The sequence below is a fragment of the Balaenoptera ricei genome, chromosome 3, assembly GCF_028023285.1.
Source record: "Balaenoptera ricei isolate mBalRic1 chromosome 3, mBalRic1.hap2, whole genome shotgun sequence".
NCBI lineage: Eukaryota > Metazoa > Chordata > Mammalia > Artiodactyla > Balaenopteridae > Balaenoptera > Balaenoptera ricei.
In genome coordinates this window covers 126,267,400-126,294,303 of record NC_082641.1, presented here as the reverse complement: position 1 = coordinate 126,294,303, position 26,904 = coordinate 126,267,400, and the positions used below count along the sequence as shown (strand labels likewise).

At 41.6% G+C, this 26,904-nt stretch overlaps 1 protein-coding gene across 2 annotated transcripts in view; it reads right to left on the bottom strand.

Annotated features, from left to right (window-relative positions):
• Positions 1-26,904, bottom strand: part of ABLIM3 (actin binding LIM protein family member 3) — a 185,815-nt gene that overhangs the window by 150,034 nt on the left and 8,877 nt on the right. For both annotated transcript variants that reach the window (XR_009502422.1, XR_009502421.1), the window contains one exon: positions 26,614-26,682. The gene's annotated coding sequence lies outside the window, so the exon portion shown is untranslated. The remainder of the gene's footprint in view (positions 1-26,613; positions 26,683-26,904) is intronic.

Here is a 26,904-nt window from a genome sequence, read left to right as displayed (position 1 = left end):
AGCATTATTTCATTTGTAATACAAAGAGAACGGGAAACAGTTTAAATTACAATCCATAGGGATGTTGTGGCATATCATACCAAGGAATATTACACAGCAATTAGCAAAAATGAGGTGGGTGTTATATAACCTGAATAAGCTATTCAAGACCTATTTTCTGGTGGGGGGCAAAAACAAATTGCAGAGCCACTACATACAGTATGCTACAATTTATTAAGATGAACCCATAAAAATCCTACTATCTTTTTCCAGGAGTAAACACATATGCATTTTAAGGCATAAGAAATGGTCTGGAAGGCTTCCCACTTAACTGATAATAACAGTATTCAGCTCTAGGTGGGATAGAGGTGCAGGGCTGACAAGATGACCAGGATTGGAGGAGAGGAGTTTAGGGGACATGAGCCTTAGGGACCATGTTTTATTTCATTTCTTTCTTTTTTTTTCTTTTTAAAGAAACATATTCATGAGTTCCTGTGTGATTAAAAATTAATAATAATGATTAAAAAAATTATCTTCAAGGTCTATTGAGCCCTTCCTCTGGGTTGGCAGGGCTGATTCATGATTGACTGACCTTTTATGGGTCATGGTGACTAACGGGAAGGGAGGGTCCACTTTCCATCGCCATGCTGTCTGGTCACTCTGCTCCTGGGGGCTCCCTTGGCCTTTGGAGGCCTGTTCCATGCCAGGTCCTGAGAATGAGCATAGCGTGGCTGGAGTCCAGTGCCGCAGGGTCCTCCTGTAACTGACCTGGTGACTCGACATGATGGGAAGGTCTGCCCATCACAGTGGACACAGAACTATAAAAACCATGAGCCTGGAGGCTCCAGTTCAAATCTCAGCCCTGCTTCCATATTCCAGGGGGATGTCGGGCCAGTGCCTGCAGTCCCAGCAGGCTGCCTTGCCCAGGCTCTGACCTTCTCTCCTGGCATCTCCCCCTCACTCACCCTGTTCTACCCACACAGACTTCCTTTCTGTGCACCCTGCCTCCCACCCTTGCCCTGGGCGTTCATGCTGCTGTTCCTTCTGATCTGAACTTCTTCCCTCCAATGTCCATGTGACTGGCTCCTTCTTGTGGTTCCGGACTTATCTCTAGAGAAAGTTTCCTCCTCGAGAGGCTTTCCAAGTCATCCTTCCCTGGCAGTCCCTCTCTGTCACAGTGTGCTGTTTTATTTTCCCCAGAGAATGGACAACACTGGAAGTTATGTTGTTCAATTTGTTTGTGCACTTTTACCCACTGTGTTGTCCACTGGAAGCTAGGGGCATTAGGAGCGGGCACCTGTCCTGTCCTCCTCCAGAGCTCATGTACCAAGAATGGTGTCTGGCACATAGTAAGTGCTCAGTAAAGATTATGGGAATGTGCAACCTTTACAAGCCCAGTGAGAAGACTGCACTTGGAGAAGAAGGACCCAAGTTTCCTTCCAGTCCCCTCCAGTCTGGAGTTGAATCCCTGAGTCAGGCAGGATTGGACAAAGGGACAAGCCCCATGGCTCCTCTTCCCAAGTTGGCCACCACAAGGCTGAAGGTGTGGGGCTTGTGACTTAATGCCCAGATGCTTTAATTTGCTCATCTGGAAGATGAAGGGATTGGACTAGATGCTTCTTTTCAGCTCCAAGCTTTTACTATGCTATAAAATATAAATGGTTTGGGTCCACGTGCTCAAATCAAGATATATGCTTGAATACACTTTCTTTAATATGCCCTTAATATCAATTTAGTGTTGTTTTTTCCCCCATTTTCCTCTTTCTCATAAAAAATGGAATGCAGAGTGTGTGGCAGCATGGTCTCTGGTGCACTGTAATATGGAGCCCTTTATGCAAAATTCATTATTGAATCAAAGGCTGCAGTTTTCTCTCCTCATTTGTTTCTTTGCTCTCCAAACAATTTTCAGCGTTGACATCTTTATTAGTGTCCTTTGGCCTTTTAGCAGAATGAAAATTCTGTGTATCTAGTCATTGGGGCCGTATTTTGAATATGACTAAGTGGGTATACAGAATACAGAATATTTGTTCCAAAACCCCTCATTCAGGTACGTGGAGTGGGGAGTAAGGAGGGTGAGTCCCTGAATTCCCATGCAGCAGAAAGGAGCCGAGTCAGCTTGGTCTCTGGGGCCAGATTCTGATTTCAGTACTGTGTCTTTACTTCTCACTGGAGAGGTAACTGAGCAAGGTGCCCTTGATTTGGAGGCTGGAGGCCAAAAGCATTATAAAGCTTCCTTTTACTGAGAGCTTGCTGTGTGCCAAGCACTGGGCTAAGGGCTTTGCAGACATTATCTCACTTAACTTAAATTCTTCCAAGCGCCCTATGAGGTAGGAATTGTTATTACCCCATTTTTCAGATGGAGAGATTGAGACTTAGAGAGGGTAAATCAGGTGTCTAAGGTCATGTAGGAGTGGAGCTCAGATTTAAACCCAGGCTGTCTGATGATAGAACCTACAGTCTTTCCCCCTACCAATACTTGTACATGTGTAGTACAGGATTTAATACATATCCCGGAGTGAGGTCTGGCTTTGCTAGGACAAGGTGCAGTTAATAAAAATAATCCCTAACATTCAAGTTTCTAACTAAGATTTTAAAAGTAGCAATGATTTCAAAAAATGATTATGTTTATAACAAAGATACCATTCATTCCTTCTATTAACACACAAGCACTTGCTACGTGCCAGGAGGATATGTATACTTTGCTGCCCCAAATAGAGACAGTCCCTGCCCTCATGGGGCTTATAGTCATTTGACACCTGAGGAAATGAAAGTTGAGACATTTTGCACAACATGTCCATTTTCATCCAGCTTGTCAGTGACAGAACTGGCATTCAAACCCAACCATGGGACCCCTTAGCTACTAAATTTCCTGCTCAAAGGAAAGCAAGAACTCTAAGGTGTCCAATTTGAATAACTGCCTATAATTTCTTTCCCCTGATCTGTGGAAATATTCGAATAATTATTCGATAAGTTGCCAAAGATATGGATCAGTATGAGTGGATGGAATAGGGCAGTGTTTCTTCACAGTGGCACCACTGATATTTTGGGCTGGATAATTCTTTTCTATGGGGGCTGTCCCGTGCATTGCAGGATGTGTAGCGGCATCTCTGGCCTCTACCCACTGGAAGGCAGTGGCCAGTTGTGACAACCAAAACTGTCTCCCAATATTATCAAATGTCCCCCTGGAGGCAAAACTGCCCCTGGTTGAGAAACACTGGAATTGGGTAATGAAAAATAAAACACTCACCAAAAAACCCTCCGTTGCTCCACGCCAATGTAGTGTTACATATATGGGATGCACATCATATCAGAGGTTAGGACCCCAAATCTCATTTAGTTAAAATAATTCTGGAATGACTTAGAAGCCTGGGGTTGTGGTACGACCATAGTTTGCTCAGGTGTGATTGTTTTTTCTGCAGCTCCAATGCCCTGCCTGTGCTGCTCCCCTGCTGGTTAAGTCTTTAAATTAATTTTGGCGTGGATCAGAAGATTAAGAAAGGAGAGCTAGTCATTGAAAGATCCCTGAAGTCTATACTCTGTCCCTCATCCTTGTGAAACGAACCCCTGGGACAGTATTTGCCAAAATTTCAGCTAATCAAAATCATCTAGGAGGTATATAAAAAATTTCCATTGACCTTCTCCCCAGAGATTTTGATCGCCTGTTGTGCTCTAACCCTTTAAGGAGACACCTCGTGCTTCCTTTCCAAGGTCACCTCTGCCACCCCACACTTAGCCATGAAATTCTCCTCCTCTTCCCTTCTCCAACCACCTTCTTCTTTTGTTTATTTACATATTTACAATGACACATTCACAAGTAAATTATAGGTGCTAAAAACCTCAGATAGCACAGAGTTCTTTAAAAAAAAAAAAAAAGAATACGGTTGTCCCTTCTCCTACCCCCATTCCACCCCCTCACTGGCTACAGGAGGCCAGGATGTTGTCTGCCCTGCTCACTGCTGATCTCTCATCCAGCCCAGTGAGCGGCACAGGGAGGGCACTCGATGTGCATCTGTGGAATGAATGAACAAATCGCCATCATCTGATCCCTTTCCTATACATCCGAAGTCATATATATAGTGTGCTTCTGTACGTAAATGGGACCACACTGTATGTGCTATATACAGGTTTCTTCAGTTTTTGCCTTATAGTATGTCTTAGAGGTCTTCCCTTGACTCTCTATCTAGACCTGCTTCATGGTTTTTCACTGCTGACTAAATGCACCATCATTATTTGCCCACCTCCACACTGATGGGCATTTAGGTTCCTTCCATTTCTCACTATTTCCAGCCATGCTGCTGCACAGGCTGTGGGTGCCCAGGTGCCCAGGAAAGACACCTGAGGTGGACTCGCTGGGTGGAAGGGCTCCCCCTTGCTCTCCCATTCCCTGAAAACCTGACTTTCTCTTCAAGATAAGCTGGACTGAGGAGAAATTCTCTTCCCTGGGAGTGTCAGACCTTGGGCTTGTACTTGGCAAACACACACACACACCCCATCCTATCCCAGCCTGCTCACTAGGGAACCTAATTTTAAAACATGAACTGATTAACTTGTCATGTTTTGTGGAAGCACGCTGAACTGAGAGTCCTGAGGTTTGAGGTCTGAGGGAGGCTTTGCCACAGAATTGCCTAAAAGTGTTGAACGAATGACTTAGTCTTTATGGGGCTCAGTTTCTTTATCTTTAACTGGGGTTGGGGAGTGGACACGTTACTGTAAGGACACCTTCACTGCTCACCTTCCAGGGTGAGGTGTCGGTTGCCTGCCCTTGACTCCAGGTTGGATGTGGGAGCCAAGAAACAGGAAACTGACGTTTTGGAAAGAGCAGTCAGCAGTCCTGGGTGAGGTCAGAGCTGGCAGCGTAGTGACCTCTGCCCTGGTCAGAAGGTCAGCAGCCAGGCCTCCTCCCTGAGCTGCTGGGCTAGTTCCTCAGCTGACCCCTGGCAAGAGCTCACTTTCACTACTTGCAGAGGAAAGTCTGGGCGTCACCTCGCCCGTGGTGTGGTGACCTATCTGCACCTGGGACAGCCGCGTGTCTACACCGCACAGACGCGGATCAGTCCTCCTGGCAGAGCTTCGGGCGCTAACCAGAGTGGTGAGGACCAGGGCCCCGCAGTTCCCCTCCTGGGCTCAAGCCCTGACTCTGCTGTGCCCAATGAGCGGGTGAGCTGGGGTGAGTCACCCAGACTCTTAGTTTGCTGATCTCTAAACTGGGAATAATGTTAGTATATTTCTTATGGGGCATTGTAAGGATTAAGTGAAGATCCTTTTCTTTTGTTTTTTTACTTTATTGATCAAAATGTATTTATATTATTACACATAATATAAAAAGTTTTCATCATGAATATATAAAATTTTAAATAAAGCATTAATTGTAAAAAACCAAAGAATTGGCATCTGGGAGTCTTGATGTAGAAGGCAGAGTAGAAAATAGTTGAGAGATAAGTGGCCGTTGGACTAGGGCTGTAGGTGAGCCTTCAGAAAGGGACCCTTCTTGCCATGTGGGTCTTTGCTAAAGCTGGACAAACTTCATTCTGAAAGTTACACAATAGTAGGGATCTTGGTCCATTTCATTCCTTGGTTTATGCCTAGTGCCCAGAAGAGCATCCAGCACAAAGTTGGTGTTCTGTAAATATAGTTACTTTTTGTATTTTTGGTTTTAGTGTCCTTCTATTTTTCTTTCTTTAAATTACATTTTTTCCAGTTTTATTGAGCTACAGGTGACATAATTACATTGTATTAGTTTTAGGTGTACAAAATAATGAATTGATATTTGTATATATTGCAAAATGATCACCACAATAAGTCTAGTTAACATTCATCACCTCACATAGTTACAAAATATTTTTTCTTGTGATGAGAACTTTTAAGATCTACTCTCTTAGCAACTTTCAAATATACAAAACAGCATTGTTAACTATAGTCACCATGCCATACATTACATCCCCGGACTTATTTATCTTATAACTAGATGCTTGTACTTTATGACCACCTTGACCTATTTTGCCCACCCCATCATCCCCTACCTCTGGCAACCACCAGTCTGTTCTCTGTTTCCATGAGTTTGGCTTTTCTGGATTCCACATATAAGTGAGCTCATAACAGTATTTGTCTTTGTCTGACTTATTTCAGTTAGCATAATGCCCTCAAGGTCCATCCATCTTGTCACAAATGAGAGGATTTCCTTCTTTTTCATAGCTGAGTAATATTCCATTACATATATCAACATTTTCCATTTATCTGTCAGTGGACATCTAAGTTGTTGCCATGTCTTGGCTATTGTAAACAATGCTGTAATCAACATGGGGGTGCAGTTATCTTTTCAAGGAGTGACTTAATTTACTTCAGATAGGTACCCAGAAGTGGAATTGCTGGATCATATGGTAGTTCTATTTTTAATTTTTTCAGGAACCTCCACACAGTTTTCTGCAGTGCCAGCACCAATTTACATTCCCACCAACAGTGCCCAAGGGCTCCCTTTTCTCTGCATCCATGCCAGCATTATTTTAATCTCTTGTCTTCTTGATGATGGCCATTCTAACAAGTGTGAGGTGATATCTTATTGTGGTTTTAATTTGTATTTCCCTAATGAAGAGCGATGTTAGCATCTTCTCATGTATCTGTTGATCATTTGTATACCTTCTTTGGAAAAATGTCTATTCAGTTCCTCTGCCCATTTTTAAGTTGAATTCTTTGGGTTTTGTTTTCTCTTTTGCTATTGAGTTATATGAGTTCTTTATATATTTTGGATATCATCCCCTTATCAGATATGACTTGCAAATAATTTCTCCCATTCCACAAGTTGCTGTTTCATTTTGTTGATGGTGAAGTTTTGTTTTTTGCATGGAATATATAATTACTGCTCATTAAGTGTTTTTATTATAATATTCAGAACAGAGCATAGCCCCTAGGCCAAGTAGGTGGTAAATAATTGTTTGGTGAGTATATGACAAATGTGTGAATGAACTAGAAGCGAGGAACCACGTTCTAGTTCCATTTCTGCTGACTTCCTTGAACAGCAAGGCTACAGCCCCTCCCAACTCTACTGGCCTTCCCCAAACATTCCTCCAGTTTCCTATCCTGGCATTATTACTAGTGGCTTTCCCTCCACTTGGAATGCTTTTCTCATTTATTTCTGCTGTCAAAATTCTATCCTTCAAAAGAGGAGGGAGAGGAAGAAAAAAAAATTCTATCCTTCAAGATGCACATTAAATGCCACCCCCCTCCCATGAAGCCTTCTTTGTTTTCCCATTTGGAAGTGTTTCTTCCACCTCATATTTTCAATATATTCCTCTGTTGATGATTCCCGAATTTACATTTTCAGTTTAGATCTTTCTTATGAACTCCAAACTAGTCTTTTCTACTGTCTACTTGGCATCTTCATTTGGACATCTAATAGACTCAAACTTAATATATCCATCGCCCACCCATCCACCCATCCCTCCAGTTAAATTAACTTCACTTGCAGGTTCTCCTATCTCAGTTAAAGACAACTCCATTTTTCTAGGTGCTCAGACCAAAACATTAGTTACTTTTTTTTTAAGCATCTTTATTGGAGTATAATTGCTTTACAATGGTGTGTTAGTTTCTGCTGTATAACAAAGTGAATCAGCTATACGTATACATATATCCCCATATACCCCCCTCTTGCATCTCCCTCCCACCCTCCCTATCCCACCCCTCTAGGTGGTCACAAAGCACCCAGCTGATCTCCCTGTGATATGCGGCTGCTTCCCACTAGCTATCTATTTTACATTTGGTAGTGTATATATGCCAATGCCACTCTCTCACTTCGTCCCAGCTTACCCTTCCCCCTTCCCATGTCCTCAAGTCCATTCTCTATGTCTGTGTCTTTATTCCTGTCCTGCCCCTATGTTCTTCAGAAACTTTTTTTTTTTTTTTTTAGATTCCATATATATGTGTTAGCATACGGTATTTGTTTTTCTCTTTCTGACTTCCTTCACTCTGTATGACAGACTCTAGGTCCATCCACCTCACTACAAATAACTCAATTTCGTTTCTTTTGATGGCTGAGTAATATTCCATTGTATATATGTGCCACATCTTTATCCATTCATCTGTCAATGGACACTTAGGTTGCTTCCATGTCCTGGCTATTGTAAACAGAGCTGCAATGAACATTGTGGTACATGACTCTTTTTGAATTAAGGTTTTCTCAGGGTATATGCCCAGTAGTGGGATTGCTGGGTCATATGGTAGTTCTATTTTTAGTTTCTTAAGGAACCTCCATACTGTTCTCCATAGTGGTTGTATCAATTTATATTCCCACCAACAGTGCAAGAGGGTTCCCTTTTCTCCACACCCTCTCCAGCATTTACTGTTTGTAGATTTTTTGATTGATGGCCATTCTGAGTGGTGTGAGGTGATACCTCATTGTAGTTTTGATTTTCATTTCTCTAGTGATTAGTGATGTTGATGTGTGATGTGTTCATGTGTTTGCTGGCAATCTGTATATCGTCTTTGGAGAAATGTCTCTTTAGGTCTTCTGCCCATTTTTGGATTGGGTTGTTTGTTTTTTTGATATTGAGCTGCATCAGCTGCTTGTATAAAAACATTAGTCACTTTTGATGCTTCTCTTTCTCTTACATCCTACACTTAATCCATATAGAAATCTTTTGGATCTACTTGGATATATCCAGAATCAGAACACTTCTCACCACCTCCACTGCTTACCACTATGGTCCAAGTCAGGGCCAATAGTCTGTTCCCCTGCCTTTCTCTCAACCACAGTCAATTTCTATAGAGCAGCCAGAGTGATTCTTTATAAATTAAAGGTCAAATCATATCAATCTTATGCTAAAAATCCTGCAGTGGCTCCACCTTTCACTTAGAGTAAAAGCTGACATTAAAACCAGAGTCAGATCTCTCTGACTTCATCTCTCACTACTCTCTGTCCTGTACATTCTCCTTTTGTCCCTGTAGATTCATTCTCCAGCCTTTTCCACTCTCCTCTCTTTGCCAGGAGACCGGCCACAGGAATCTTCAAACATGCTCCACTGCTTTTGGCTTGGAGTTGATCAGTCGATGGCAGGCACTGGTACAGGATGGGGAAATGGGAACTAAGAGAGGTTGGGGTATTTAGTCCTCTGTTTCATTTCTTGCTAAGCCTGGTTGTGGCCATGACTGTGTTCCTTTACCAAAGACCACATCTGCCAGCAGCCCTCTCCTACAGCCAGCCCTCCCAGGTCCAGAAATCCTGCTCTCTGCTGCCCCCTTCTGGCCCAGGAGTGCTAAAGATATCCAGCTATTGCTACCTCTCCAGGTCCTGACCTTGCTGATTTATCTTAACTCTGTGCCCAGCTTTGTAAATAGCCCTTTTACTTAACACTCTTCAATTACTCCTTTTTAAGGCGCTCTCTGCTTTCTGTATAACTTGATCACTTCCTCACCTTGGCTCATTCTGTTCAAGCAACACTTTCCACTCTGGGCTTCCTCTAGCATGCTGGCACATTCCTGCCTCAGGGTCTTTGCACTGGCTCTTCCCTTTGCTGGCATGCTCTTCTCCCGGATATTCATGCATCCCTTCCTCATGTCCTTAAATCTTTGCTCAGTTGTCACCTTCTCAGTGACCACATCTCTCTCTGTCCTAATATTCATAAAAATTGCAGCCCCTCTACCCTGGCAGTTCCAATCTTTTTTTTTTTTTAATTAAAAACAATAGTACGTATCCTCTTATAACTCACTACATTACTTATTTATTTGTGATTTTTTCACTATCTTTACCCTCTCACTGGACTATAAGATCCTTGAGGGCAAGGATTTCATCTGTTCTTTTCACTGATGAATCTCCACTACCTAGAACAATGCCTGGAATATGGTAGGTGATAAATGCATGTTTGTTGAATGAGTAAAAGTTTGAATATATTCTTTTTTTTTTTTTTTTTTTGATTTTAAACATTCATATCTTATTTGTTTCTAAATGTCAGAGTTCTCGGTCAGACTTGAAAACACTTTAAAAACAAGTCCTTGGCAACCTCCAAATTATTCTTGGTGACCTTAACATCCCTCTGGCCATTTGAATATATTCTTATCTCTCAATGGATCCCACCATGTTTTCCCTTGAAATGTATAACCCAAGTGCATAACTCCTTACTCCGACTAAATTGTGAACTCTCCAAGGGGAAGAATTAGCATTTATACCTGAGGTTGCAAAGCAGAGGTCCTTGGGCTGGACTTGGCCTGCAGGAAAGTTTGTTTATACTGAAGTACTGGCCCACACAGTGTTTCAAATATTATTTTGATTTATCTTTCCAACATTAAAAAATGGGGATATTTCACTTAAGATGTAGATTTCTGGTTTCCATGCCAAATCGGGTCTGGTCATATTTCACATCGTGTTTCTTATTTTCTAACCGTGTTTCTTATTTTCTAACAGCCAAGCAGGGCTTTCCTCTTCAGACTGGGCATGTCCGCTCCTGTGCATCAGGGCTGTACCTCTTCCTGTTGTTTCCCTGACCCCTATAAAGCTTGTGTCACCCAGCCAACTCCACTAACTTACTCATTTGCTTGGCCCTTGTGGACACAGGAGTTTGCAACCCCTGATGGTGAAACATATCCCAGGGAGACAATAAATGTTTAATGATAATGATGTGATACTGATGATGGAGAAATATGGGTTGAATTTCTACTTCTTTTATTCTTTTTTCTTGTAACTTCTCTTCAGCTACTTGTTATATCAATTAGTGTTGATGATGTCTCCAGATATAATTGTGGATTTTTCTTTTTCTTTTTTAAGTTACATCATTTTACTTTTTGTATTCTCAAATTCTATTATTAGGTGCATACATAGTTATGATTATATGACTCCTGAAGAAGACCTGAAGGACACCGAGGACACTTGCAACCAACTTGACTTAATTAACATGTATAGAACACTTAACAATAGCAAAGTAAACATTCTTTTCAAGTACACATGGAATATTCACCAATATAAGTCATATTCTAGGCCACAAAATAAATCTCTGTAAATTTATAAGGACCAAAATAATACAAAGCATGTTCTCTGACCATAATAGCATTCAACTAGAAATGAATAAGAGAGAGATACAGCCAGAAATCTCTAAATAATAAGAAATAAAAAGATACACTTCTAAATTACCCATGGATCAAAGAAGGAATCATAAAGGAGATCCTAAAGTACTTTGAGTTAGACAAATGAAAACACAACCTATAAAAATATGTGTGATATAGCTAAAGAAATGCTATAGGAACATGTAGGACATTAATTACTCATAAAGAAGAAAAGTCTCATTACAATGAGACTTAGTTGCCACCTTAAGAAATTATAAAAAGGAAAGCAAGTTAAATACAAAAGAATCAGAAGATGGAAATAAACAGCAGAAATCAACAAAATAGAAACCAGAAAAACAATAGAGAAAAATCAATGAAACTATAATTTATATTTATAAATATCCAGTATGTTCAATTTAAAAAGAGAGAGAGAGAAAGTACAAATCACCAATATCAGAAATTAAAGAGAAGACTTTAGAGATCCTATGGAAATTAAAAGGTTAATGAGGGAATATTATGAATAACTTTATACTAATAAATTTGAGAATTTACATGAAATGGAAAAATTGCCTGAAACACCCAAACTCCCAAAGCTCACTCAAGAAGAAATAGATAGGGCTTCCCTGCTGGTGCAGTGGTTAAGAATCCGCCTGCCAATGCAGGGGACACGGGTTCGAGCCCTGGTCTGGGAAGATCCCACATGCCGCGGAACAACTACACTTGTGCACCACAACTACTGAGCCCACGTGCCACAACTACTGAAGCCCGCATGCCTAGGGCCCGTGCTCTGGAACAAGAGAAGCCACCGCAATGAGAAGCCCGCGCACCACATCAAAGAGTAGCCCCTGCTCGCCACAACTAGAGAAAGCCTGTGCGCAGCAATGAAGACCCAACACGGCCAAAAATAAATAAATTAAATAAATTAAAAAAAAAAAAAGAAGAAATAGATAGTCCAAACAATGCTATACCTATTAAAAAATTAAATTTGTAGCTAAAAACTTTCCAACAAAGAAAACTCCTAGCCCATATGAGTTCAGTGGTCAATTTTACCAAACACTTAAGGAAAGAATAATACCAATTCTAGAGATGTTTTCCAAAAGTGGAAGAGGATGGAATATTTTCCAATTTATTTTATGAATCCAGTATCAACCTAATACCAAAACCAGACAAAGACATTACATGAAAAGAAATCTACGGCTCAGATATCCCTCACAGACATAGATGCAAAAGCCCTTGGCAAGATATTAGCAAATTAAATCCAGCAATACATAAAAAGGATAACACATAATGAACAAGTGGTTTTATCCTTGTAATGCAAGGTCAGCTCAATATTTGAAAATAAATCAAAAAAGGAAAGAAAATTAATCAATGTAATCACCGTATCAATGGATAAAAAAAGAAAAATGATTCAGAAAAAGCATTTTAGCAAAATTCAACATCCATTCATAATAAAATCTCTCAAGAAACTAGAGATAATAAGGAGGTTCTTCAACTTAATAAAGATCAACTATGAAAATGTATAGCTGGGACTTCCCTGGTGGCACAGTGGTTAAGAATCCACCTGCCAATGCAAGGAACATAGGTTCGATCCCTGGTCCGGGAAGATCTCACATGCCACGGAGCAACTAAGCCAGTGAGCCACAACTACTGAGCCTCTAGAGCCCGTGAGCCACAACTACTGAGCCGATGTGCCACAACTACTGAAGCCTATGGGTCTAGAGCCCGTGCTCCTCAACAAGAGAAGCCACCGCAATGAGAAGCCCGCACACCGCAATGAAGAGTAGCCCCTGCTCGCTCCAACTAGAGAAAGCCAGCGCACAGTAACAAAGACCCAATGCAGCCAAAAATAAATAAATTAATTAATTAATTAAAAGGGAAAAAAAAAGAAAATGTATAGCTAACATCATATTTAGTGTATGAAAGACTGAATGATTATCCCTAAGATCAGGAACAAGGCAAGGATATCCACTCTCACAACTACTAAAATTGTATAGAAGACAAGAACAAGAAATAAATGGTATTAAGATTAGAAGGGAAGGAATAAAAATTGTCTTCACTTGCAGATGACATGATTATCTGTGTAGGAAATCCTAAAGACTCTACAAACGATATGTTACAACAGTACCAAAGACATGAAATACATAGAGGTAAGTCTAACAAAATACATGCAAGATACATATGCTCACATTTACAAAACATTGATGAGAGAAATTGAACTAGACCTACAAAAATGGAGAGACGTACTGCATACGTGGATCGGAAGTCAGTGTTGTCAAGATGTCATTTCTCCCCAGATTGATCTATAGGTAAATGCAATCCCAGTCAGAGTATCAGCACCTGGGTGTGAGCTGGTGTGTGCTCTGGACACTCCTGACCACTCCCATGAGGCCAACGCCCAGAGCACCCTTAACGCTGAAGTGGTCCTCCCAGGATATAAACTGGAACAGGCTGCTGCCCTCCTTAATATGCTCCTGAGGCTTCCATGTAGCTTTGAGAATCAGGTTCAGAATCCAAGCAGCCAGAAACACAGGCCCTGTGTTTCACGACCTGGACCCGCCTTCTCACAGCCTGCATCTGCTCACTCTCCCTCCAGGAAGATTCCAGGCTTCTATTTTGGGACAGATTGATTTAGAAAACTTTCTGTCACTAAGTGGAAATCTGTGTTCCTGTAACACCCACCCTGGATTAAATTCCCAGAGACCAGAGAAATACAATCTCTCACTCTCATGAGAGCCTTTAAGCACTGAAATGTGACTATTCCCTCTGAGTTTTTTCTCATGTTTGCTAAAGGTCCTCTGTTAACGGAGATATTCCTTGATGTACTGACTTGCTTTACTATTAGTGGCCCTTTTCTCAGGAAGTTCCAGTTGATAAATGTCTATTTTAATATCTGTCACCTAGAGCTGAATGCATGGTCCCATCAGAGGGGCCAGAGTACAGCAGAATTTGCCACTTTGTTTTCTTACACAGTAAGTCTCCTTGTTTGGTCTAAATTGCATTAATGTTTGGTAGCCTCATTTATGGATAATTCATGCTTGGAACTTGAGAGTACCTAAAACTCTGATGTGTTTCTTGTATGTGTTGTTTTTTAGTCATTTCCCCAGCTGTACTTGTGTCGTATTTTTGAGTGTATTTTGAGTTAACATTTTTACATGCATTTTATTTGCTTGTTATTTACTGTGACATTTCCTTCAAACTTTCTGAGACAATGGTGAATTCTGTTTTTTCCTATGCATCCTCTGTCCCCCCTCACCAATGGCTTTTTTTTTTTAACATCTTTATTGGAGTATAATTGCTTTACAATGTTGTGTTAGTTTCTGCTGTATAAAAAAGTGAATCAGCTATATGCATACATATATCCCCATATCCCCCCGCTCTTGCATCTCCCTCCCACCCTCCCTATCCCACCCCTCTAGGTGGTCACAAAGCACTGAGCTGATCTCCCTGTGCTATGCAGCTTCTTCTCACTAGCTAGCTATTTTACATTTGGTAGTGTGTATATGTCAATGCTACTCTCTCACTTCGTCCCAGCTCACCCTTCCCACTCCCCGTGTCCTCAAGTCCATTCTCTACATCTGCGTCTTTATGCCTGTCCTGCCCCTAGGTTCATCAGAACAATTTTTTTTTTTTGGATTCCATATATATGTGTTAGCATATGGTATTTGTTTTTCTCTTTCTGAGTTACTTCACTCTGTATGACAGACTCTAGGTCCATCCACCTCACTACAAATAACTCAATTTTGTTTCTTTTTATCGCTGAATAATATTCCATTGTATATATGTGCCACATCTTCTTTATCCATTCATCTGTCGATGGACACTTAGGTTGCTTCCATGTCTTGGCTATTGTAAATAGAGCTGCAATGAACACTGTGGTACATGACTCTTTTTGAATTATGGTTTTCTCAGGGTATATGCCCAGTAGTGGGATTGCTGGGTCATATGGTAGCTCTATTTTTAGTTTTTTAAGGAACCTCCTTACTGTTCTCCATAGTGGCTGTATCAATTTACATTCCCACCAACAGTGCAAGAGGGTTCCCTTTTCTCCACACCCTCTCCAGCATTTACTGTTTATAGATTTTTTGACTGATGGCCATTCTGACTGGTGTGAGGTGACACCTCATTGTAGTTTTGATTTGCATTTCTCTAATGATTAGTGATGTTGAGCATCCTTTCATGTGTTTGTTGGCAATCTGTATATCTTCTTTGGAGAAATGTCTCTTTAGGTCTTCTGCCCATTTTTGGATTGGGTTGTTTGTTTTTTTGATATTGAGCTGCATAAGCTGCTTGTAAATTTTGGAGATTAATCCTTTGTCAGTTGCTTCATTTGCAAATATTTTCTCCCATTCTGAGGGTTGTCTTTTCATCTTGCTTATGGTTTCCTTTGTTGTGCAAAAGTATTTAAGTTTCATTAGGTCCCAACTGTTTATTTTTGTTTTTATTTCCATTTCTCTAGGAGGTGGGTCAAAAAGGATCTTGCTGTGATTTATGTCATAGAGTGTTCTGCCTATGTTTTCCTCTAAGAGTTTGATAGTGTCTGGCCTTACACTTAGGTCTTTAATCCATTTTATTTTTGTGTATGGTGTTAGGAAGTGTTCCAATTTCATTCTTTTACATGTAGCTGTCCAGTTTTCCCAGCACCACTTATTGAAGAGGCTGTCTTTTCTCCATTGTATACTCTTGCCTCCTTTATCAAAGATAAAGTGACCATATGTGCATGGGTTTATCTCTGGGCTTTCTATCCTGTTCCATTGATTTATATTTCTTTTTTTGTGCCAGTACCATACTGTCTTGATTACTATAGCTTTGTAGTATAGTCTGAAGTCAGGGAGCCTGAGTCCTCCAGCTCCGTTTTTCTTTCTCAAGATTGCTTTGGCTATTCGGGATCTTTTGTGTTTCCATACAAATTCCCCTCAACAATGGCTTTCACCAGCTCACGTGCAGGAGTTCCTCACCAAGTCCCCTAAACACCTCTCAATACTCTTCACTTTGTTCTCTCTGCAGTACCCCAGCTTAGTTTGATCTTCATCCAGAAATGGAATGCTTATCCTGGCTGGTCACACACACCTATTCCCACCCCTTCCAGTCCTTTCTCTACACTGAAGCCAGGCTAATCTTTACCAAACAGTTCACAACATCCCATTGCTTAAAACCCTACAAAATTTCTATTGTTCATATCTCTTATATGGTCATCAGCTTTCATTCATTCATTCATTCATTCATTTACTCAATATTTCTCAATACCTACGATGTGGTAAGTACAGCTCTAGGCACTGGGGACACAGCTGTGAGCAAAATAATACAAATTCTCTGCCCTCATGGAGCTTATATTCCAGTAGATGAATGCAGCTCCTCATGGCTCCCTGCACCCTTGGCTCACTGGCCCTTCATTCCTTCACGCTAGTCAGATTCCCGCCTGGCACAGGGCCTCAGAGGGACAGGCTGGTCTCTCTCTCTGGAATTCTTTTCCCTCTTGTCTTTGTAACTCTTATGTGTCTTTCAGAAATTAGCTTAAAAGTCACTTCTGTAGGGAAGTCTTCCTTACTTTCCCCACCTAGATGAAAGTCTCCTTTGATGTGCTCTGACAGTACTGACCTTCCTCCCTGTCACAGCTCTTACTGTACAGCCATTTGTGTTATACTCTGATTGACCTCTAAGCCCTCAGTGGATTTTGGGTTCTGTGAGGGCAGGGGCTCTGTTTTCACTCAACAGTGCCATGAGTGCCCAGTACAGAGTAGGCACCCATTCAATATTATTTAAAGGAATGAATTTGTGCCTTCATCCAAGACTATTAAAATTTGGCCTGGAATGGAATGAGAGCTGCGACTAAGAACCTGATCTGAAGATAGCATCCAAGGAAGCATTAAGTAATTTATTAGTAGTCTTTAAATCAGTCACCCATCTGTCTAACCCTATTTGGATTCAACCCATATTTTTTTCCATCTCATTTGCAAGATCTCATGGGAGGCTTTTCTAAAGTTCAGCTCACTATGCCAACTGCATCCCCCTGCTCTGCCGACTAACCAAAAAGCAAATGAGGTTTGTTTCATGCAACTAGATTTCGTGCATAGCCTTAACATACTTGGTCCTCCATCCTCTCACCTGTGAGATGCTGGGCTACATCAGGTGAATTCCTGGATTCCTTCTGACAAAGACTGGGAGCCAGTGCTGGGGGTTGGCTCATTGATGCTGCTGGGGGTGAGGTGAGATGCTATGGTTCCAGCTCCAGGAGCTTCACCCAGATAGCCAGGGGAGGTGTTTGCAGACAGAGGCTAGGTGGGGACCCCTTTCCCAGTGGCAGATGAGTCAGTGTGGGCCAATCCAGTCAGGGAGGGAGCAAGAATAGCAGCTTTGAATCCTGGGATTCTCTCTGCCCTCCTCCCATGCCTTGGCTGCACCCACAGGAACCAAACTGTGTATCTCGATCCTAGAATGCGTGGAATGTGCCACAGCCTGATAGGTATGGAGCTATCTGCAGAGAGGCAGGGAGGAGCTCTACTTCCCAGTCAGTGCAAGGACTATGGGTCCTGAAGGCTGGACTGCCCCTTCCATCCTCCCTGGGCCTCCTGCTGCAGCCAGGATATCAAAGGCTGCATTGTGCTTTGAGAAGGACTTTGGGTCCTTCATGTATCTGGTGACCCAGAATAGCCAACACAGTATTGAAGGAGAATAACAAAGTAGGAGGACTGACACTACCTGACTTCAAGACTTACTATAAAGCTACAGTAATCAAGACAGTGTGGTATTGGCAAAAGACAAATATATCAATGGAACAGAATAGAGAGCCCATGAAATAGACCCCCATAAATATAGTTAACTGATCTTTGACAAAGGAGCAAAGGCAGTACAATGGAGCAAAAATAGTCTCTTCATCAAATGGTGCTGGAACATCTAGACCTGTATCTGTTCTAGACACAGACCTTCCATTCTTCACAGTAATTAACTCAAAATGGATCACAGACCTAGATGTAAAATGTGAAACTATAAAGCTTCTAGAAGATAACATAGGAGAAAACCTAGGTGACTTTGGGTATAGTTATGCCTTTTTAGATACAATACCAAAGACATGACCCACAGAAGAAATAATAAGCTGGACTTCATTAAAATTAAAAACTTCCACTTCTGCAAAAGACAATGTCAAGAGAATGAGAAGACAAGCCACAGCCCAAGAGGAAGTATTTGCAAAAGACACATCTGATAAAGGATTGTTATCCAAAATATACAAATAACGCTTAAAACTCAACAACGAGAAATCAAACAACCCAATTAAAAAATGGGCCAGAGACCTTAATGGACACCTCACCGAAAAAGAGAGGCAGATGGCAAGTAAGCATATGAAAAGATGCTCCACATCACACGTCATCGGGAGATGCAAATCAGTATACCGCTAAACACCTATTAGAATGGCCAAGATCTTGAACACTGACAACACCAAATGCTGGTGAGGATGTGGAGCAACAGGAATTCTCATACACTGATAATGAGAAGGCAAACAGTACAATCACTTTGGAAGACAGTTTGGCAGTTTCTTATAAAACTAAACATACTCTTACTATATGACTTAGCAATTACACTTCTTGGTTTTTACCCAAAGGAGTCAAAAACTTATGTTCAAACAAAAACCTGCACAAAGATGTTTATAGCAGGTTTATTCATAATTGCCAAAACTTGGAAGCAAATTGGATGTCCTTCGGTAGGTGAGTAAACTGTGGCACATCCAGACAATAGAGTAGTTTATTCAGTGCTAAAAAGAAATGAACGATCAAGCCACAGAAAGACATGGAGGAACCTTAAATGCATATTACTAAGTGAAAGAAGCCAATGTGAAAAGGCTACATACTATATGATTCTGACTATACGACGCTCTGGAAAAGGCAGAACCATGGAGACAAGAAAAAGATCAGTGGTTGCAGGGCTTGGGGGTGGAATGCGATGAACAGGCAGAGCACAGAAGATGTTCAGAGCAGTGAAGATACTCTGTATGATATTATAATGATGGATATTTGTCATTATACTTTGTCCAAACCCATAGAATGTACAACACCAAGAATGAACCCTTGGATAAACTATAAACTTTGGGTAATTATGCTCTGTCAATGTAGATTCATCCTTAGTAAAAAAAAAAAAAAAAAAGTACTGTTCTGGTGAGTGATGCTGATAGTGGGCGAGGCTATGCTTGTGTGTGAGCAGTGGGTATACGGGAAATCTCTGTACCTTCCTCTCAATTTTGTTGTAAACCTGAAACTACTCTAAATATAAATCCTTAAAAAAATGAACAGAGCCTCAGGGACATGGGAGACAATAACAAAAGATCTAACATTGTGTAACTGGAGTCCCCAGCTGAGAGGAGAGAGAGAACGGGGCAGACACTTTCTCAAAGACACAAATCCAAGAAGCTCAGCAAGAGAAATTAGAGAAAATTGTATCTAGTTACATAATAGTCAAAGTGTTGGAAACCAAAGGTAAAGAGAAAATGTTGAAAGAGCTAGAGAAAAAGACCCACTACACATAGTGGGATATGACAGACTCTCTCCTTTGACCAAACTTGAGTCAAGCGCCTCTGAGTCCTCTTTCTGACTAGGATCCAACCGCGGGATTTGTCCTTGGTCCATTTAGTCCAGTTTTAGCAAGAATCCTGCTGAGTCAGTTTAGCAAAATCCCTCACTCAGTATCTGATCACTCTCCGTATCTGATCAAATTCCTCATCCCCAATCCTCAATATCTTATCACCCTGGCATGGCTTCAGCAAGAATCCCCCTATCCCTGATTTTTTCCTCTTAGTAATTTTCCATTTACTGACCCCATCCTGTTCCTTGGCTATAAGTCTCCACTTGTCCTTGTATTTGGAGTTGAGCCTGATCTCTCTTCCCTGCTGCAAAACGCCACTGCAGTAATTATTTGTTGAATAAAGTCTTTAACAAGTGTCATGAATAATTTTTCCTTAAAAAAATCCATTCCAAAGACCTCTGACTTCTCATCACAAACCATGGGAGCTAGAAGCCTGTAAAACACTACAGGGAATGTCAGAATTGATTTTTTAAAAGTGAGACCCAATTGTATGCTATTCACCAGATACTTATTTTAAATACAAAGATAGGTTAAAAGCAACTGGATCGAAAAAGATATCCTGTAAGGTGTAAGCATAAGAAGGCTGAAGTGGCTGAAATGGAACATGAAGACATACAATCAGTAATGTGTGTGCTGATAATAGATCTTTAAAATATACAAAGAAGCAATTGAGAGAATCAAGGGGAGAAACAGAAATTCTATAATCACAATTGGGGATCTTAACACCCTCTCTCAGCAATTAAAAGGACAACAAAATAACACACAATTGAAAGAACACAGAAAATCAGTAAAAATAAAGATGACCTGAGGGGCTTCCCTGGTGGCACAGTGGTTGAGAATCTGCCTGCCAATGCAGGGGACACGGGTTCGAGCCCTGGTCTGGGAAGATTCCACATGCCGCGGAGCAACTAAGCCTGTGAGCCACAACTACTGAGCCTGCATGTCTGAAGCTTGTGCTCTGCAACAAGAGAGGCCGCGACAGTGAGAGGCCCGCGCACCGCGATGAAGAGTGGCCCCCACTTGCCACAACTAGAGAAAGCCCTCGCACAGAAATGAAGACCCAACACAGCCAAAAATAAATAAATAAATAAAATTAAAAAAAAAAAAAGATGACCTGAAAAACACTTGCTCATTTTCACATAATTAATATTTATGAAACACTAAATCCTGTAACTATAGAATAGACATTTTTTCTCATGTACATGGTACATTTACCAAGATAGATCAAATTTGTGGGAGAATATGACTCATGCTCAAACTCATACCTCATCTGCAGATGATCTAGACACGACAACCAAATACATCTTTGCAAGGACATTGACTTTAACTGTGATATTTACTTAATTACAAATCTTCCATCACTCTCCATTGCCTACAAGGTTAATTTAAATCTTTTCAGGCTGACATATAAAAAGTTGCACAATCTGGCTGCCATTCTCACCCCCGTGTCACGACACATTATACTCCATTCCATACCATTATTTTGGTCACAGTTGATATGGACTCTGTATTATCAGTCAAACCTACGTTGCACATTTGACTGCCAAGTCTTCAGACGTTTCTTTCCCACAGCTTTTACGCTCTCCCTCACGTCTTCAGTCAGGCTTGCCTGCATCCTCCAAGGTACAGCTCAGTTATCTTTTCCTTCACCGTGTCTCCTCTGATCAGAGGCTGGAGCTTCTCTCTCTCTCTCTTTACTGAGCTTCACTGAATTGAGATTCTGTCACCTGTCACACGCTGGTTCAATTAGCTGATTCTTGATAAAATGACTTGACCTTGAGAAGAAGGGACCTTTGGACTATGGCTAGTTACAGTCAGAAGCAGAATTTTGGGCAAGCATGGAGCAGGCAGGCAAAGAGACAGCCACTTCCCAGCTCAGCCAATCTGTAGGACTTGACATTAAAGAATTAATCTGGCTCTAAAAATTGCAAGAAGTAAATCCCTGAAGAGGACATGGCTGGTTGGCTTTTGAAACATCTCAAATAGTCTGTAAATAAATCTAAAGTAAATGTTAACCATTCCTCTGAAATGCCATATAAGAATTTGGCTTCTTTGTCTCCAGGGAGACCCTTCTTTATTAGATAACCAATCAAAGCTGGCAAAGAATTATTGATCACCTACTAAACGAGACTGGTGGCTTCTTAAAAATAAGGAACTAGCTTTGAGCAGTAGCAAAGAAGCAGTTCAGAGTATAGAAGTACCAGATACTCTACTCCATAGCTTTGGGTAGGCGATGGGAATTATCTGCTTACAGCAGGCTCAGGCTGCAGGGTTTTGCAGAAGGTAAGTAAGGATACTGGGGCACAGTACCAGTACTGCTGTGTTGGGAAATGGCTCACCTATCCTTCTCCATGGAGGACAACTCATGATAGGAAAGTTATGGTTACAAAGCAAAACCAAGCAGAGCAAGGGGATGCCGCCTGATCTGATGCATGTTTAACATCTTCCAGAAAATACTGGCTTCGTGTAGATTTACGCAGGAAGCGACCTTGTGCAAAGGGTAAAGGGTCAACATGGCTCAAGGTTGAAAGGAATAAGGGAGAGATTTTTCCACTACAGTCTTGGAGATCTTTTGTTCTCCACACTAAACATCTCTTCCAGTGAACACTACAGACTCTCACTATTCAAAGTGTCGTCCATAGACCAGAAACCTCAGGATCACCTGGGAGCTTCACCTCAGACCTACAGAACTTGCATTTAACAGGATTTCAGACAAATTTTTTGCACATTAACGTGTGCAAGCAGCACAGTCAGCATACATACCCAAGGACCAAATCTGTACCCACAATAGCCAGAACAAAAAGAAACAGGTATTTGTCTCTTAGAGATCAAGCCTAGAAGGAGGAAAATATCAGTACATATAAATCATGTTTATAAGTGTGCTTAGAGGGCTAGAAATTATTAGAATTTTAGAATTTCATAGTTTTCAGTCTGCTTTTTACAAGAAAAAGCTTACTGGCCATAGGATGAGAAAGAACGTAGGGCAAGTATCAATGTTGGAGTAAACCCTGGCTCTTGTGTGGGTTGTGTGCAGTCTGTTTTATGGGAATTTGAGCCCAAGGCAGAAGAACTTTAAGGAAGGCACCAGGAGATTGCACTCAACTTTGTAAGTCTGGAGCATTCCCAACCTGAATGTTTTAGAAGAGGCTGAATTTGGTTTGGACATCTCATTAAGCATTTAAGGAGACCCATAACATGTTAGTAAATGTAAAGATAATTTCAAAACAACTTATATCTCCAAACTTAGGAAAGCACATTCATTCTAGAAATTTTCTAGCTACCCCGAACCCTAACTCTCTCATGTTCTTCCGATCCCACCACCAGGTGGGGCTAGTGTGTAGCCAAGGTGAGAATCACTGCTCTAACCACCCCCTCACTTTACTGCAGGGGGAAGTGAGGAACCCAGGAGTGAAAGGGATGAACCTAAGGCCTTGGGTCTGGAATTCCAGCGTCCTGACATTAAATCCAATGAGTGCTGCAACCAAGGTCCTGGTGAAAGGGAGAAAGATTAAAGAGACTGGAAAATAGGCTTGTGGGGAAGAACTGGGAGGATGCCTCTGTTTACAGAACAGAGGAAGAAAACATAGCAAAAGAGACAGTAGCAGGCTGAGAGGAAGGAACCAGCCACCAGGGAGGTGAAGGGATGGTTAACACTGTCGCAGGCCTCAAAGAGGTAAAGCAGAGTAGACGGAGGAAATGCCTTTGGGACTGGCCATTGGGAGGTCATTCGCATACAGCGCAGCTTAATGGTTTACATAGTTCCAGAGCCACGCTGCCTGAAAGGCATTTTGGGGCCATGTGAGAACATCATGTGTCTCTGTTAGCTTACCAGCTCGGTAACTTTGGACAATTTAATTTATCTTTCTATCTCAGTTTTCTCATCTGTAAAATGTGTATAAAATATTAGTACTTGCCTAATAGGACTGTCATAAGTTTAAATGAGCTAATACATGTAAAGCACTTAGAATGGCGCCTGGCACAGTGTGTGTGTATCATCAATATATATTAGTTCTTATTATTATTGTGGTTATTGGTGGTGAGCTTTGAGACATGATTTTAATTAGATGGTGGGAGAGGTGTCTGATTTTATAATGTTCTTACGGGGTTTTACATCTCAGCCAGCATCTCTGCAGAATAATCTCCAAGTTAGCAGTTACTAAAGAGTTCAGAAAGATAACTGCAGTCCTGTTTGCAGAAGTGAGGCAGACCTAACCAGGCCTCACTGAGGCCTTTCTGTGATAGAATGGATTGTCTACCTTGGTACTCCAGTATCTTATACCCCACCCTGAACTTCAGTAACCCAGTACTACTAAATTAAACTGATCATCACATTTTAGCTGGCTTAGTTGTACAGGATACACTCACCCTGCAGAATATCATCCCCTGTATCACAGTGCTGGCAGGAGACCTACTCCTTACTTGCACAGAGTTGCCTGTTGGCCTCTACCTTGTCACCCGTGGGACCCCATGCACCAGAGACTGCACATTCGGTAGGGAAGGGGAAAGTGGACAGGAGACGGAGGGGTGGGAGAGGGAGAGGAGAGGGAAACTGGCTCATTGCACACTCTAGAAAGCACTCTCTAGATTACAGCTACCCTGACACACAGCAATTGGAGGAAAACCCCACAAACAACCCACCACCAGCAGCAGCCAGAGTGTGGAAGTCCTGGGAACCATCCCTGTGTGCTGTGCTGTCCCTGTGATCGGGCCACTGGGTGCCACTCTTAGTGTATGTTCATTTGGGGTCAGGTTTCTGAAGATGGTCCAGCATTTGCTGAAGTCTCCATCCTCTTCCCCCAGCTTCCCTCCCTGTGCTGGTGTACCTCCCCTGGAAGGCTTTTCTGACCACATGTGCAGTATACTGAGAGTAAAACTGCCCCAGAAGCTGACTTCTGATCTACACATGGGGGAATAGCTTGTCTGTCATGGAAGTAAGCCGAGCCTAGCAATGGTAACTAACTTATAGCAGCGGCAGCTTGAAGACGAGTTTGTTGTTGTTGTTTTTTTTTTTTTTTTTTGGCTACGTCGGGTCTTCGTTACTGTGCGTGGGCTTTCTCTAGTTGTGGCGAGTGGCCTCTAGAGCGCAGGCTCAGTAGTTGTGGCGCACGGGCTTAGTTGCTCCGCGGCATGTGGGATCTTCCTGGACCAGGGCTTGAACCCGTGTCCCCTGAACTGGCAGGTGGATTCTTAACCACTGTGCCACCAGGGAAGCCCCGAAAACGAGTTCTTAAAACATAGAATTTCATTAATTTTGTCATTCGTCATTGTTATTTCCTTCTTTCTATAGTCTTTATTTTTTATTTTATTAATTTATATTCTTATATTTTCATTTAATTCTTTCATTCTATAAAATCGAACACTTAGATGAAATAGAAATTAAACCCAGAAAGAAGGACTGGGAGGAAAAACAAGAACAGATAAAACCTTTAGAGAAATAGAAATCATGTTTAAAAAAAATCTTTTACTGTTATTTACCCTCTTGAGAACTTAATGTACTTTTTCAGTATGAAGATTCATGCCTTCATTCTGGAATATTCTCAGTCATTTTCCCTGTGAGTACTGACTCCCTTTCAGCCTTTCCTTCTGGGAGTTCTATTACATTACGTTGGGCCTCTCATTCTATTCTGTCTTGCTTGGTTAATCCTTTTGCAGTTTCTACAGCTACATTCTGGGTGATTGCTGCAGATCTGTGTTCAGGTTCCTGGATTTTGTTTCCTCTGCTGTGCTGAATCTTGTATTTAACCTATCCAGTGGATCTTTAATTGCAGTGCATTTTTGTTTGTTTATTTCTAGGAGTTGTTATTTGGTTACTTATCAAATGTGTCTTTTTTAAAATCAAATTTGTATATATTTTTTAAAATTAATTAATTAATTAATTTATTTTTGGCTGTGTTGGGTCTTCGTTTCTGTGCGAGGGCTTTCTCTAGTTGTGGCAAGCGGGGGCCACTCTTCATCGTGGTGCGCGGGCCTCTCACTATCATGGCCTCTCTTGTTGCGCAGCACAGGCTCCAGACGCGCAGGCTCAGTAGTTGTGGCTCACGGGCCTAGTTGCTCCGCGGCATGTGGGATCTTCCCAGACCAGGGCTCGAACCCATGTCCCCTGCATTAACAGGCAGATTCTCAACCACTGCGCCACCAGGGAAGCCCCAAATTTGTATTTTATCAAATCAAATTTTATCAAAAAAATTTTTGGTTGTTGTATTTGGCTATTTATCAAACTTCTCTGTCCATAATGCTCTATTCTTTCACGATGGTTCCTAATTTTAAAAATCTTTTAAGTTACTTTAACACACTTACTTTAGGTCTCTTTCATTTCCAGTTCTTTTATTTCCCATTCTTGCTATGCTAATTCACTGGCTGGTTACAACTGCTGATCCTCTCCCCAGGTAGTTAATTTCCTTTTGGATTTGTATCTCTTTAACTGTGAACTACGCTGAATGAGTCTTCAACATTTAAAAGAAAAAAGGATGGGGGGGCTTCTCATGAGCCCTGCACTGTGAAAGTATCCTTATAGAGTAGTTTTTGCAATTGTTTCTGTTGTCTTCCTAGAGAATCAACATCCAAGGGCCAGTTTTAATCACTTACTCCCCTGACTGGGATTCCTGTAGAGTGCAGGGTAAATTCAGATCCTACACCTTCTCAAGTAGCGAGTCTGGGGGTTTGATTTTTTCCTCACAGATGCATGGCTTCTTCAGGGTTTCCTTGGAAGGTGGAAGTAAGTTTTCTAATTCCTTTTTGATGGAAAAACAACACTTTCAGGCTTCAAGCTTCACGCAGGGAGCAAATGTCCAGCTCTCCTGCTTCACATAGGCCCACGGTCATGTCTAGTAAGGGGGGGTGGGGGGGTGGGCATTAGAAAACCAGCCCAGCTCTGAGGACCAGTGTTCAGGCTGAGAACCCTCAGGGTCCCCATGGCATCTCCTCCCATGAACCTGTAGGACTCTGAATTCCGCACTTGTTTCTGGCTCCCACGGATTTCCCTTTCTTTCTTTAAAGCTAACTGTCTATTAAAATATTTATCTTTGTAACATTTTATCCTACCTTGACATTGAGCCATTCAGTTTATCTTCTGGTTTTCTTATCAGAAGTTTTCAAACAGGGTCCTCTGAGCTGTGGGGGCAGAAGGAAAAGTGACAGGGTTACTGACCCTTCCACACTCAAAACCCTTCCCTCTACCTTGGTTTAAACAGGCAGCTCTTCTTGTACCCTGCTCTACAACAGACTAGCAGTGTGACTCTGGCAAGTACTTAATCTCTCTGTGCCTCAGTTTCTCCATCTGTAAAAAGGGAACAATAACAGTGCTGCCTCACAGGACTATTGTGAGGATTAAAT